The sequence below is a fragment of the Syngnathus acus genome, chromosome 2, assembly GCF_901709675.1.
Source record: "Syngnathus acus chromosome 2, fSynAcu1.2, whole genome shotgun sequence".
In the NCBI taxonomy this organism is placed as follows: domain Eukaryota; kingdom Metazoa; phylum Chordata; class Actinopteri; order Syngnathiformes; family Syngnathidae; genus Syngnathus; species Syngnathus acus.
Window position 1 is genome coordinate 3,315,172 of NC_051088.1, and position 15,133 is coordinate 3,330,304.

Consider the following 15,133-nt stretch of genomic DNA (forward strand, 5'->3'; position numbering starts at 1 on the left):
GCCTCGTGCGTATAGCAGCTATCATTATAGCATTAGCCACCCGCAAACTCCCATGAGCCTCAGCTCGCAGACTCCCATGAGTCTCAGCAAAGTGTCGTGGCAGCCCCCTGTAAACAATCACGTTTCTCAAACTCTCTCCCATAAAAGTGATCGGAACCGACTAAAGACTGATTTAACACATTGGTGCTGCTTATTTATGATTCCGTTGGATATTGATCCGTAAACGTACTCGAAAACATTAACGGAACAGCCTATTTTGAAATGAAATAGCCTCGTGGGTACAACAGCTATTCAGTGACGCCCTCTTACCACGGTTGCCGTAATGCTGGGAAGCGATGCAATATTGTAATTTACTAGTCGTACTAAAACGTACTGAAACATTTTCGCAGAGCGCCGTGTACAACCAGTATGGATCAATAAATTCATCAATTGATCCATATATAAGGCGCTTTGCATTATAAGGCGCACTGTGTTTTTTTCCAGTAAATTTTAAGTTTTTAAGTGCGCCTAATAGTGCAGAAAATACGGTAGTTAGAGTAAATGTGTTGTTTTCTTTTAATGACTGCATTTCTTCATCCATAGCTTTAACCCAGTGTTTTGAGTTAGCTGATCTCATTGCTTCTGCGTATGTGTTTGGGATACCACACATTGCTCTGTAGCAGTAATCAATTGTGAGTTTAACCTCATCACTATCATTGCTGTCTGTTACGAAATCTTTTAAGTGACTGGGCTTTCTCCTCTCTCTTTCAGGATATCTCCCACTGACAGGTTCACTACTTGTCTCTTTTTGATCATATACATCAGATGTACCACCTTGTGGATTTTTGTCTTTTACACTTGACTCCTGAGACTTCTCCCTGTTCTCGTTAGCCTCTTGTGTACTTCTGTCCTCCCTAGGGTGTCTCCATCTGCCCTCATCGTTTGGTTCTATGGTAATTGTCTGTGTCTGTTTCACCACATTTTCTTTGTACATAAATTTGACAAGTCTGTGTTTCTGAATCTTCTCAGTGTCTGTGTGGTAAACCAAGTATGCAGGGCTGTTTTTTTTCATAGCCTACAAAAAGACCTACGTCACACCTTGAGTCGAGTTTGCCCTTGTTTTGTTTGTATGTGTAACACTCAGACCCAAATTTTTGCAGTTTGGACAAGTCTGGTATTTTACCTGTTAACATCTGGTAAGGGTTTTCCCTGTACGCTTGTTAAAACACCTGTTTCTCACTATGGCTGCTGTTTGAACTGCATAGTTCCATAGACATTTAGGTAGATTACGTTCATCTGCTCATCTCAATAAGTGTACGCCAGCCCCTTTCAGCAGTCCCGTTTTGTTGGGGTGAGTATGGCGCTGATGTCTCATGTCTGATACAGTTCTTCCTCAACAGAGTTTGAAACTCTCTGCACATGAATTCTGTACCATTGTCTGACATAATACACTTTACTTTTCCATAAGGTGCTGTATTCGCTAAGAACTTTTCAGTTGCCTGCACAGTATGATTTTTGCTTTAAGAAAGTATACAAACACTGCGTTTGAATAGTCATCTGTGAATGACTGCACATATTTGTAACCATCAATAGAATTCATTAGCAATTGGACCTGCTAGGTCTGTATGCAACATTTGTAAAGGAGCCTCTGCTCTTGTATCAGGGTTTCTATTTCGCGTTTGTGCAAACCATCCCTGGATACATACTTTATACTCTCGATTTGGCTTTACAGTATCTCCCTTAATTTTCATACCATTCACCACATTCTGTAGTCTGAGCACATCCTCGTAGTTGCAGCGGGCTAATATTTCGTGCCATGTCCGCATGTCATGACAAGTATTACATTGGTCAACATCATCACTCTCAGTGTGTTGATAATACAACTTGCCGTATACATGGATGTTGAATTTTGTCCCGTCTTTATATATCAACACGCTCTGTCCTTGCTTGAAAATGACTGTTGCTTCACAGGCAGCGGCTGACTTGACCGAAAAGATGTCTTGCGGGTAGGAGGGTATGAACAATGCATCCCTCAGTGTTGCCCTGTGTTGTCCACCAGGATCACCTCTGCAATCCTCTTGCGCTGAGCAACACCTCTGCACAAGGTGCCATCTGCCAGCTCAACACAGTGCATATCCGGCTTGAATGAGTCATCAAAACTTTTAAACTTGGATATATCCGTGACAATATGGGAAGTAGCTCCAGTGTCGACCATCATCCTTTTCTTCGTGATGATGCGCGCTGGGTGCTGGTCTCACCCGATGTCCGCGTCCTTGATCCTAAAGGCGTAGTCCGCTGCTTCCGATCCTGATCCGTTGCCGCTCTCATCTGCGACTTTCCTTGCGCCATCTTGCTTCTCCTTACGTCTACATGTGGCGTCGTTGTAGGTGTCTTTTTTGCAATGGCCGGTAAAAGACGGAACTACAATTGATTGGATGACACCACACAGTATAGCTTTGAAACTCAGGTTATAGTTTCAATGTCAAAGTTAAAACTAGGCTTGCAGTTTCCGAATGCCATACATGATGGCTATTGTAAAAATTTGCTTGAACGATTAAAGTGCAAAAAAAAAGAAGCTTACAGCACCTGGTATTCCCAGGCAGTCTCCGTTCCAAGTACTAACCAGACACGACCCTGCTTAGATTCCAAGATTGGACGAGATTGGGCGTTTTCAGGGTAGTATGGCCCTAAGCGGTGGTCAATGTCAAAATGTTCATGGAAACATGGCCATGATGAAAAGTTATTGAGGGAGTGGCTGATGGTGTAGGGGTACACTTGCTTGTCTTGTGTGTTAACATGGTGAGTTTGATTCCCACATGTGAATGCGTGTGAGTGGTGGTGTGAATGTGTGTGTGAGTGACAAAAAGAAAGGTTTTTGACAGCTTTTTATGTGGTAGCCCGAATTTGCCATTGCGACTTGCATTTTGCTGTATCAAAGTAAATGTCAGGGTTAAAAGGGGAAGAAGCCTACATGGAAGTGCAATGTGTTGTGTTGGATTCTTTGACAAATACTGACTACTGCTTTGATTTCACAGGGAGCCAGCCTCTGTATTCACTGTACATAGTCTGCCCTCTAGCGGTAAAAGACGGAACTACAATGCTATGGATGACACCACGCAATATAGGTTTGAAACTCGGGTTATGGTTTCAATGTCGGCGTTAAAACTAGGCTTGCAATTTCCGAATGTCATACGTGATGGGTGTTGTAAAAGTTAGCTTTAATGATTGAGGTGCAAAAGAAAAAAAAAAAGTTACAGCACCTGATATTCCCAGGCGGTCTCCCATCAAAGTATTAAGCAGGCTCGACCTTGCTTAGCTTCCAAAATTGGACGAGATCTGGTAGTCTCAGGGTAGTATGGCCGTAAACGATGACTGAAGTCTAAATTTTGCATTTTATAGACAAAATCGCCCTGAAACTGATGGTGTAGGGGTACAGTTGCTTGTCTTGTGTGCTGACGCCGTGAGTTTGATTCCCACATGTGAGTGATTGTGTGTGCATTCAACATTTGTTCTAACTTTTACAATTTTTGTCCGATTCAACCCGTTTCAACTTAGGAATTCCAAAGTGAATATTTTAAACCTGTAGTTTTCGTTTCTTTCCAAATTCCCCAAATCTTGGCGCAATTTTTTTTTAAATTCCCATTCATTCTCTATGGGGCATTCAACATTTGCTCTAACTGCTACGTTTTTCAACCGATTCAACCCATTTCAACTTTCAACTGTTCATCATTTGCCTACCTATTCCACAACTTCCCACTTGTCAAAATTCCAGATTTTCAATTTTGAAATTCACGCCAAATTCTCCAAAATTTCCCTTTACACTTCTCATTTCTACATTTCTCAAGTAATTCAACTCGTTCCAACATCAATCTGCAGCATTTCTCAAGAATTTAATGAGCTTCTTCGCCTTCACACGCAATTTCTCCAGAAATGGAATTTTCTAGTGGTATAAGCGAGCGTGTGTGTGTGTGCGTGTGTGTGTCTGTGTGTCTGTGTGCGCGTGCAAGGGGGGGTTTGCACATTTTAAACTGCAGGGGGGGGGGGGGGGGGGGGGGTGCTGGTCTCTACAGGGATATGAAAGTAAAACATATTAGCAGATTACATGAAAATTACACAACATTTTAAATGAGCTTGTAGTAATGCATTGATATATAAATTGTAAAATTAATTGTAAAACTGTCCACAGTATATAAATGATAAATTTCTCACTTTGTCTCCTTGTCAGTGGGAAACACGACTAGTCCTAGCTCCCCAGTATAGCCAGACACTTTGATGCAGAACAGTTTCATGCTGCCCTCTGGCCTCTAGTGGGTAATAACAATATTACATGTTCACGTGCGTAAACAACTAAACAATAAAGTCCATTTCTCAAAACCAAATTTGAGTCATACAAATTTAGTTAGTGTGGAATCACTCAGCTCCCCTCCACCGGGCCACCGCACACGCAACAGGTAGCTCTGGAAACCCAAACCCTCATTACAGCCGTCATCCGTAAAAGCTGCACAATGGGGACCTGCTTACCATTGCTCTCACGGTCCCCAGATAGAACGTGCAGACACACATGCACATGCACTTCATGCCCTCGTGGCTGTCTCTCTCTGGGCTGATCAGGTGTCTGAGGCTCTTTCTATTCTCTTTTGTAGTGTGATACAAAGAGCAGCTCTTTACCTCTCGCCTTTTATCTTTTTACATTATCCACTCATCTTACCTGCATGCATCTCCTATTTAAATCTCCTTGCCCTCATATGAAGGGCAGAGTGTGCTCAGTTCACTTTAAAGACCACCGGGGAGCAGCAGCGGCTGGCTGTCATTTGAATGGAAAATTGAAGATGCAATGAAAAAAAGGGGGCGGGGGGGCAACAGTTCGTCTCAGTGCCTCGTTTAGCACCAGTGAAGCTCTGCCTTGCTGCTAAATGATTAATAATTGAGATTACTAGATTGACTCAAGTCGCATTTGGAGTATAGCTTTCAAATGATGGCTGCGTGGTTAGTAGCAGTAGAAAAAGTAGAACATTCCTTCCTTCCTTCCTTCCTTCCTTCCTTCCTTCCTTCCTTCCTTCCTTCCTTCCTTCCTTCCTTCCTTCCTTCCTTCCTTCCTTCCTTCCTTCCGTCCTCCCTCCCTTCCTTCCTTCCTTCCTTCCTTCCTTCCTTCCTTCCTTCCTTCCTTCATTATATTGCACAATGATGTACAGAACATTGTTCTGGTATGTTAGCAATGAATAAACAATGGACAATGAAGAGGAATTGAATTGTTAAGCTCTCACAGCGAGAGTCTCCATCTGGTGTCCTGAGGCGCAATTCCATCATGTGGCAAAAAAACTCAACAAAGCGCAGTAACGTCTTGCCGTTCTAAACACACACACAAGCACCACACTCATTCTTGCACACATTCACATTCCCAATTATTACTTTCCCTTGAAAAAGTACACTGCACAATCTGTGAAGACCCTGTTATGTTTCGGGGCTACTGTGTTGCATCCGGAGCAGATTGTCTTGAATCTGTGCAAGGTCCAATAAAATCCCAAGACTACAAAGGCATTTTGGAGCAAATTGTGTTGCCCAGGGTCACACAGCTATTATTATTATTATTATTGTTATTATGATCAGTGATTTGGGGTAAAAGTGCAAACTCGCCTTTTAACGGAAGGATGCCAAAGATTTTATCCTCAGGTGTTGATGATGCACATGTGCAAAGAGGATGTTTGATCACCCACAACGATGAAAAGAAAAAAAAACAAGTGGGTCATGATGGAAAGACTGCAGAGTGTGTTTACAGTCCCAGCACATATCGACTGCTGCGTTTTCACACTCGCTACAGCGACCAACTGAAATATTTGCACTTTGAAAAATGTGTTAATGAAATTTCCATCACAGTTTTCTTTCCAAAGACACATGCTATACAGCACATACAAAAAGAAACCAAAGGCCTGTTCCAACATTCCCCACTGATGATTGGAAAGAACATTCTTGACCTCTTACCGTGGAAAAGCCCCTTGTGAGCACAATCTGCATGTCAAGAGCCTGCACGTGCTGATGATGTGGCTTTCCATTGCTGCAGCGCATTTACAGACACAAAGCAGCCATACTGAGGCAACACTTTACTCAATGACTCCTAATGACTCGAATGAACAAACCACGTTTCTTTGCTAAATGAAATAACAGGAAATGGTAGCAAAGACAAGAACTGTGTCTCAGTAAGCAGTTGCAGTGCACTTTTTACAGTGTATTTCATGTCTGCCAACACACAGACACACACACACACACACACACGCGCACACAACCTTTCACTTGTATTTTGTCATGTCATGAGCTGTTTGCAACCTGCAGCTCGCTCCTTTCTCTTGTGCGTTACATAACAAGCAAATACCTTTCTTTCCTCCACGCTTTTTTTCTGGCTCACTCGCATGCAGTGAGTGACATCAGCCTCAGCTTTGTCATGCTCTTTCCACACTTTTTTTGTCATTGGCTTTCTCCACCCTATCTTTCCTGTTCCAATCAGTGCCTGTGATGAATAATTCACCGGGAGTCGCGGCGACCGGAGCGCTATGATTGGCAGTTTTATTCTCTTGTCTGTTTTATTATTAATGCACTTCTAATAGGCCTTCGTTCTACAGTGGACGCCATTTCAGACAAGAGGACAGTGGGCTGTGAGGAGAGCAACCCCCACCATCTCTGATCACACACCTATTTTCTCCCCTACCTTCCGGCCCGCCATCCTTCACGTCGTTCCATATTTAGTTCTCCTGAAGGTCAGTGGCGTACAGAGAGTCCTGTGGCCTTTTTGTCTGTGCGGCCTAATCGACATGGAAGTCATGAATATTTGGGAGCCTCGATGAAGGAAGAGCACTGACGTTTCAAATGAACCAGTTAACCTGAAAAGTAATGCATGTTAATATTAGAAGTGGGCAGGAAACCGGTTATTGATTGTTGAAAAATTAATCATGTCTTGAAGCACGCACGCGTGCGCGCGCACGCACGCGCGCACACACACACACACACACACGCACGCACACACACACACGAACACACAAACACGTGTACACTCCGAGTAGTGGTTTCATTTTTAGCTCCGTCTTCATCATGACACACTGATACAGGGATCCACTATAAAATGAAAAAAAGAAAAAGAAAATGATAAATAAAACAATGAAAAAAATGCAGATTAGAGAAAAGATGACAAAATGAAATAACTGGAGGAAGGAAAATACCTCTCAAGCAAATAAATGAAGTCTACTTCACACCACCTTGAACTAGCAAATTGCTCGTCAAGAGCAGTTGTACCCTCTTTGTGGCGATTTGTTGCTGCTGAGATTTCAAACCTCAAGCCCAGACGTGCTAACCGCTAGCCCACACACTCATGCCTCATAAAAGACCACAAAGGAGCTACAACTTCTGTTAGTCTTCTGCTTGGTTGCACAAGTTAAAAAATGTGTCTGCCGAACATGATGCAACATTTGGCAGCTAACGTGCTAAATATTTTCCTCAGCAGCTGTTCGAGACGTGTTATTTCTGCCACTGTGACGGAAAAGCACCCGACTTTAAAATAAATATTTTCCCTCCAAAGATGTGAAAACTAAATGAAGAGAATAATAACTTAAAATAAAATAATATTTCCCAGATGTATTTCCACCCTAAAGTCACCACACACTGGCTGTCACTTTAGCTGCTGTCTGATGTTATAAATAAGGTCAGGCATAGGTGGGACGCTGGGAATTCCATTTATTTCTGCTCCAAGGTTCAGAAATAAGTTCCCCAAGAACAATATTGCTCACTTAGCCTGTGCCACAGATTGCTTTTTCCCCCCGCCATAGAGTATTTCAAATGCAGCTCTTCCCCGAAGACACACTATCTCATGCGCATAAAATACACGTACACAAAAAAATAGGCAAGGTGAAGGGCATACTGTAGCTTCAATATCTTCTGTATCTACATTTGCAGTCAAGGTGAGCCCACACTGAATTGCATTCCGAGTCATCAGTCAAAGTTTGGAGCTACAGAGGGAGGTCTGCGGCTAGCGTGTGAGACTTGATATATTTATGTGCTTCAATTTCTTTGGTGGTTATCATTAATTTTATTCTGAAGCGACGACAGAATCCGCATGGTAGCACTATTTGATAGAAATATTGTGATATACTTGAAACAATCAGGTGATGAATGCTTCAGCAGCAATGAAGATGGCAGATTGTCAGAATGGAATTTTATGTAACTGCAATGCCTTATGTTACGGGCTACATTCAAGTATTGGTACTTGATATGGCTAAAAGAAAAAATGGTATCCCTGACAATAACGTTTCATGTACATGTTTCCCCTTCTGCTCTTCTGTCCTCCTTTCTCCAAGAATAGAATGAGCATGGGGTCCCAGCAGTGGGCAGCAGAGGTGAGTGAAAAGCACAGATGTACTCACTTTGTAGTCTCAGACGGGAGGGGAGGGGGGAGGACTTGGACACTGCACTTAATTTTTTAAAGAAAGAAAAACAATAACAATGATTCCAATTCGGCGGCTCGGTGGTGCACTGGTTAGCACGTCCGCCTCACAGTTAGGAGGGTGCCGGATCAATTCCACCTCCGACCCTCCCAGTGTGGAGTTTGCATGTTCCCCCCTTGCCCGTGTGCGTTTTCTCCGGGCACTCCGGTTTCCTTTCACATCCCAAAAACATGCTTGGTAGGCCAATTGAGCACTCCTGATTGCCCCTAGGTGTGAGTGCGAGTGCGGATGGTTCTTCGTCTCTGTGTGCCCTGCGATCAGCTGGCAACCGATTCAGGGTGTCCCACGCCTACTGCCCGATGACTGCTGGGATAGGCTCCAGCACGCCCGCGACCCCCGTGGAGACAAGCAGTATAGAAAATGGTGGATGGATGGATGATTCCAATTCATTTTTCGATCCAATTATTTAATTTTTGTTCTCAAGTCTGTGCTGTGATTTTATTTTTCAATCTAATAATGTCAACAATGCCATAAAATAGCCAAATTTCTATAATTCCTGTTGAAGTACCGTATTTTCCGCCCTAAAAGGCGCACCTAAAAACATAAAATTTTCTCAAAAGCCGACAGTGCGCCTTATAGGCCAGTGCGCCTTATATATGGATCAACTGATGAATTTGTTGATCCATACTGGTTGTACACAGTGCTCTGCCAAAATGTTTCAGTACGTTTTAGTACGACTAGTAAATTACAAGGTCGCATCGCTTCCCAGCATTACGGCAACTGTAGTCAGGGGGCGTCACCGAATAGCTGTTGTACCCGCGAGGCTATTTTATGTCAAAATAGGCTGCTCTGTTAATGTTTCGAGTAAATCTACGGATCGATATGGAAGGGAAACATAGGTAAGTAGTACCAATGCGTTAGATCGAACTTTAGTCAGTTCCGATCATTTTATAGGAGATTGTTTGAGAAACGCGATTGTTTACACTTTGCTGAGGCTCATGGGAGATTGCGAGCTGAGGCTCGTGAGACTTTGCGGATGGCTAATGCTATTGCGATAGCTGCTATACGTACCAGGCTATTTCATGTCAAAATAGGCTGCTCTGTTAATGTTTCGAGTAAATCTACGGATCGATATGGAAGGGAAACATAGGTAAGTAGTACCAATGCGTTAGATCGAACTTTAGTCAGTTCCGATCATTTTATAGGAGATCGTTTGAGAAACGCGATTGTTTACACTTTGCTGAGGCTCATGGGAGATTGCGAGCTGAGGCTCGTGAGACTTTGCGGATGGCTAATGCTATTGCGATAGCTGCTATACGTACCAGGCTATTTCATGTCAAAATAGGCTGCTCTGTTAATGTTTCGAGTAAATCTACGGATCGATATGGAAGGGAAACATAGGTAAGTAGTACCAATGCGTTAGATCGAACTTTAGTCAGTTCTGATCATTTTATAGGAGATCGTTTGAGAAACGCGATTGTTTACAGAGGGCTCGTTGGTTATTGGCTAGTGGATGCATACCGCAACCCTAGTCAACCTCAGTTTGATGCAGTATAGCTTCTATTTTATGCGCCTTATAATCCGGTGCGCCTTATATATGGACAAAGTTTTAAAATGGGCCGTTCATTGAAGGTGCGCCTTATAACCCGGTGCGCCTTTTAGGGCGGAAAATACGGTAGATTGGGGAGAAGGAAAGAGCGGCTGCTTGAGGCACCGAGCCTCAAGCGACGGCGCACACATTAAAGCAAGCGGGCATTTATTGACGGGAGCCCTCAAACAAGATACTTATTGCTGTTTGCACATGCTGACGTTTTACAGTCAGTCTAGTATATTTGATGAATGTGTGTGGTATTATTTAACCTTTCTGATTAGCCAGAAAAGCGAGTGAATGTTCTGAACATCTGGAAAGTACCATGCCGCTTTGACAGGGGGCAGTGCTGAACTTCATTAACAAAATACAAAGAAGAAGCAAAGTGCTCTTCCACTATAGTCGGTGCTTTCCTTCTTCCTCTTTTATTTTTTGGGATTTAAATTTACATCCATGTCAGGCTCTGGCAAGCACGAATCCATAAAAGTACAACATTTTAATTTGTTTAATGCACGAGCATTGGTTGAAGCATATTCTTGAAGCTTGGGAAACAAAAAATACAAGCTAATTCTATGTTTTGATTTCCAATTTTTCTATCTAACTCTGTGCCTCACCAGTCTTGAACCGCACTGGTGTCAAAATAATGCCAGAATTCCAAACTCATAATCTTCAAGTTCTTATATAGTTTGCAAAGTTTTGTAATAGAAGTGTCCTGCTCTCTAATTACTCAAGCTATCAACCCTATTAAAAAGAGAGATAAATCCTCAGTGTGCTTGGGTGAGGGTGTGTGTCCTTTTACGGGAAGCTGTGAGAAAATTGGGTTAGAACTCTTATCACATTACCCTCCTTTACAACAGGGACCCAAAAGCTAATTAACAAGGAGAGCATCACGAACCTAAATTGTTCCAAGGAATTAAAAAAAAAAAGCAGCTATGAAAAATATAGTACAGTAAGAGCTTGAATGTTTTTTCTTTCTTTCTAAAATTGAAATAGTGCGTGTCATTCATGCACCAGTTTCCCGACATCCGAGGACACAGTGTTAAGAGCGCCTTCTGCATCTTGTAGTAGGTGACAAAAGTTTGCCAGCACGATCATGTGGTTGGATTGGATTTCCATGTATGAAGGTTCTGGATCTGAAAGTGAGCACAGGTGTTTCGTTTAGTCTTGCCACCTGTCTGGTGTTTGTGTCCTGTCTCAATCCTTGGACGGCGCAACGAGGGTGGTTACATTCATTGTTATGGTTTGATCTTAGCCTGTTAGCAACTGGTTTGAAGGCATAATGTGTTTTTGCTAACAGGTGGTGCCCACGCATGACTCCAATCTAACTGGGAGCCCACCCTAATGTGGGTAATGTTGCAGACGGCAACCACAAGCTGACCCACTTACCAAGATGCGCGCAAGCCGGCTCCCGAGGATCTCCGGCCGTATATATAGCGTATATATTTGTGGGTCTCAGCTGGAGTCTTTCAGTGCTGAGTTAGCACTGAAAGACTTTCAGTGCTGAGTTAGCACTGAGCAGTGCCGAGTTAGCAGAGGTTGCGCTCTTTGAGTACTCTGTCGACGACCACAGGGAATGTTAGGTCACTTACCGTATTGGTCCGAATAAAAGACGACCCTGATTATAAGACGACCCCCTCTTTTTCAAGTTTGAAAAAATACTTTTTGAACACCAAATTTAATTTTTATACAGAAAATAATTACAGTGCATCTGAAACAATTGATTCTAACAATATATTCGAGAGAAAAAGTATGTTATTTCGCCTCATTCAAATCATGCACAAACTGTCTATCACATCTTAATATCTGAACATCTAAATATGTAAACTAAAGTGCAATCACATTTGTAAATAAATGGCTTCTGGTTTTTGAAATGTAAAAATACACCGTCTTATATTCGGGCCAATACGGTATTTGAACACTGTAACGTGGCAAGGTGTGAATGGGAGTGTAAATGGTTTTCTGTCTATGTGCCAGCAGTGCGTTGGACTGCTGTCGTCTATGAGGCAACCCGCCATTCGAATTGCCACTCACCACTGTTATTGACGCATTTACCTTGGTTAAAAGTTGACGCTATCCTTTCATTTATTTACTGTGAAACTTGAAAGTTTCGGGTTATCACCAACTTGTACTTTGAAAAAGGGTATCTGTTTGTGTTCTTTGTGTCTGCATCTAGAGTTGCCTCCAAGCAGATCTGAGTCCTTTAAGAGAAAAGCAGTTTTCGATTCGCAATGAATGGCTGTGTTCACGCACTCAAAGGTGCAAACCACCTTTTTTTTTCTTTAAAAAAAAAAAAGACGCCAACATTTTTTCACAATTAAACGGATAGACTTGAATGGCTATTTTATATCTTGTTGTGAAAAGCTCACGTCTTTTTTTGTATAATTATTTTTCCATTTTGCCTTTAAAGTGTTAACTGAAATTTTGAGGTGAGATCCAAGAAGAAAGACAGAAGAAGACAAGAGAACCTGAGATTTTTTTTTTTTTTACTCCTGGATCATCCATCCATTTTCTCGACTTATCCTCATAAGCGGGTGAACTGGAGCCTTTCCTGTCCGATTTCGAGGATGAGGCTGGGTATGCTTGGCTAATCGCCCGCCAATCGCAAAGCACCCAGACCAGCAACTATTCACACTCACAAGACAGTTTAGACTGTTGAATTAACCGAAGAAGCACTTTCAGGTGGAGCATTCAAACTCCATCACAGAAATTTGAACCCGAGCCTCAGAAAAGTGAAGCAGCTGAGCTAGCCACTTTGCTACCTCTTTACAATTAAAATCATAATGTATTTTTACTTCTTGCATTAGTCTTCTGAATGTGTCTGATATGTGTGATTAATTACTGTTCCTTCTCCATTTTGTTCTCATGTGCTCCGACACCACAAACAAAACAAACTGGGTCAGCCATTGTGTCTAATGGATAATTAAGAGGTTTTATAATTCATCAAAGTCTTCGAGTCTCCGAATGGCCACATTATCAGCCACACTGTCTTGTCCTGATGGCTCCTTCATATGGAGATTTTTTTTTTCCGGCTGTCATTCGGTGTATGAATGGAATCGGCAGGTTGAAATAGGGTCATGCCTCTCTGTCTTGTCCTGCTTCAGCTGAAATATTCTGGCAGGATGTCATTTATTATGCACACATATAACTGCCTCATGTTCATATTCATTACACTCAAAGTCATGCTGAAGCTCTTGATAAGTAAGGACGTCGTCAGTACTTGCATGGCCGCTCTTTGTTTACGTCCAGCCCAAACAATAATAGTAGTGTCACAGCCTGGCCGACTTCCTCCTCACCATCCCCCGTTGCCGGGGTTACAGCAGGATGTGATGCAGCTCCTGTCCAGTCGGGCTTTTGTTCCACATATGTCTCGGTCCTTTCTGATTTTCTTCTGCCTCATCTTTGCCTCTTCTGTCATGTGCAGCTGGATGATGCATGAGATGGCCTGGCGAATAGTTGAGCGGTTGATTCATTATTAGTCCAGGTGGTTTTTTTGTTTGTTTTTTTGTTTTTTATCATTATGACATCATGAGGAGAATGCTGGGTGGTGAAAGCATGTCACGGCAAAGAATTTGTAATTATAATCTGGATCTGATTATGACATTCAGCGTTTTGGGTAATATCAAATGAAATATATAATTCAGACACCCACTCATAAGTGTGGACCACAACACCGAGATGCCTTGTTATCCACCTTATTAACATCCTGTAAATTAACTGGAACCTCATCCTTTTCCAGGAATTGTCTGAGTGAACTCAGGAGGGATCCAAAGCAAGGCATTTTCCCAAGTGCAACCAGATGTCCATGACCTCAGCCAGCTGGAGTTATCCTTCCTACATAATGAGCCCCCCCACCCCCGCCCCATATATGTTTCCAGGCCTGTTTTTTTGTCATTCAAGTTGAACGAGCAAGGGTAGGGCACAGCTTTGTAGGCCGGCTTAGGAGTTCAAGTTGTTCTATATTTATCGTGGAAAGTAGAAGACACATTTTGAGGGCCTTTAGCTGTCTCTGAGCTCCGTCCCAGTGGAGCAACTGGCCCTTTAATGCAAGACTTATTCAGTGTGGCCTCAATCGGCAAATGGTCTCTTTCACTGTCCCAGTCTCACTTATCAGCGGAACGAGCATTTTGAGGTGACACTTGAAATGCCCTCATTTGAAATTCATAAACACGCTATGAATTAAATGGAACATATAAATCATTTCAGTGACATGTTGATTGGCGCACGGAGTTACTCAGTTAAATTACAATCCTGCTCACTGCCGCAATTGGGTTGGCAATCTAATACAATCCAACGCAAGAGCTGCTTAAGAAAGAAGCTGTCGAAAAAAATATTTTCTTCATGAAGTTGTCGCCAGACGTCATATGATGCTCATCTGGTAAAAGCAGACCAAGGTCAAGGTCGTTTTGCTTCCTTTCTCCATTAGAAAATTATTTTCACTTGTTGCTCTCTGTGTGTATGAACACAAAATGTGATGATGAAATTTTGAAGAGAGCTACAGATTCGGCATGCTTCAATGTTTTTATTCTCAGCTCACAAATCTACAACCACCCACTAGACTACACCCACACACACGCAAGGGTGCACACAGAAGGGGTCAACATAGTTACACTTATACTTTCTGTTATGCCCGTGTCCCACGTGAGGAAAAGCCATACAGAAAATGGATGGATGAACTTTCTATTCTTGTTTTCTTCACGTGAGGATTAGCATTTATTGCGTTTTCTTTGTGATCTCACCGGGGATGATCATCCCGTGCACAGTACACAGCCAGCAAATATTTTTCAAAGCAGCCTCAGTAAAAACCGAGGTGAAGAAAAAAAAAAAAGTATTTTTATAGCACTTTTGCAGTTTCTCTTTTCCCCTTTTCATTTCAGAACCCTGGACAGCAACTGTTCTGACCATTTCTGCAACCAGACTGGAAAAATCTAAATAATGTGTAATTTGGATCAATACATACGTACGTTCTGAGGAAGGGATTTTTTTTTACTTTTTACCAGACTATAACTGCTGGTTGGCTGTCGAAGTGAATGGGCCTGTTTTATTTAAATTTGCTTTCCATTCAGCATTTAGCTTTTCACGTCCAAAGCAATTACGTCTTAAATCATCATCTAATAACTGGGAACGATTGGTATATTTGTGG

The 15,133-nt window shown here is 42.4% G+C and overlaps 1 pseudogene; it reads right to left on the reverse strand.

The window, feature by feature from the left end:
* Window positions 1-2,553: 2,553 nt before the first annotated feature.
* Window positions 2,554-2,672, reverse strand: LOC119119853 (annotated as a pseudogene).
* Between the last annotated feature and the right edge of the window lie 12,461 nt (window positions 2,673-15,133).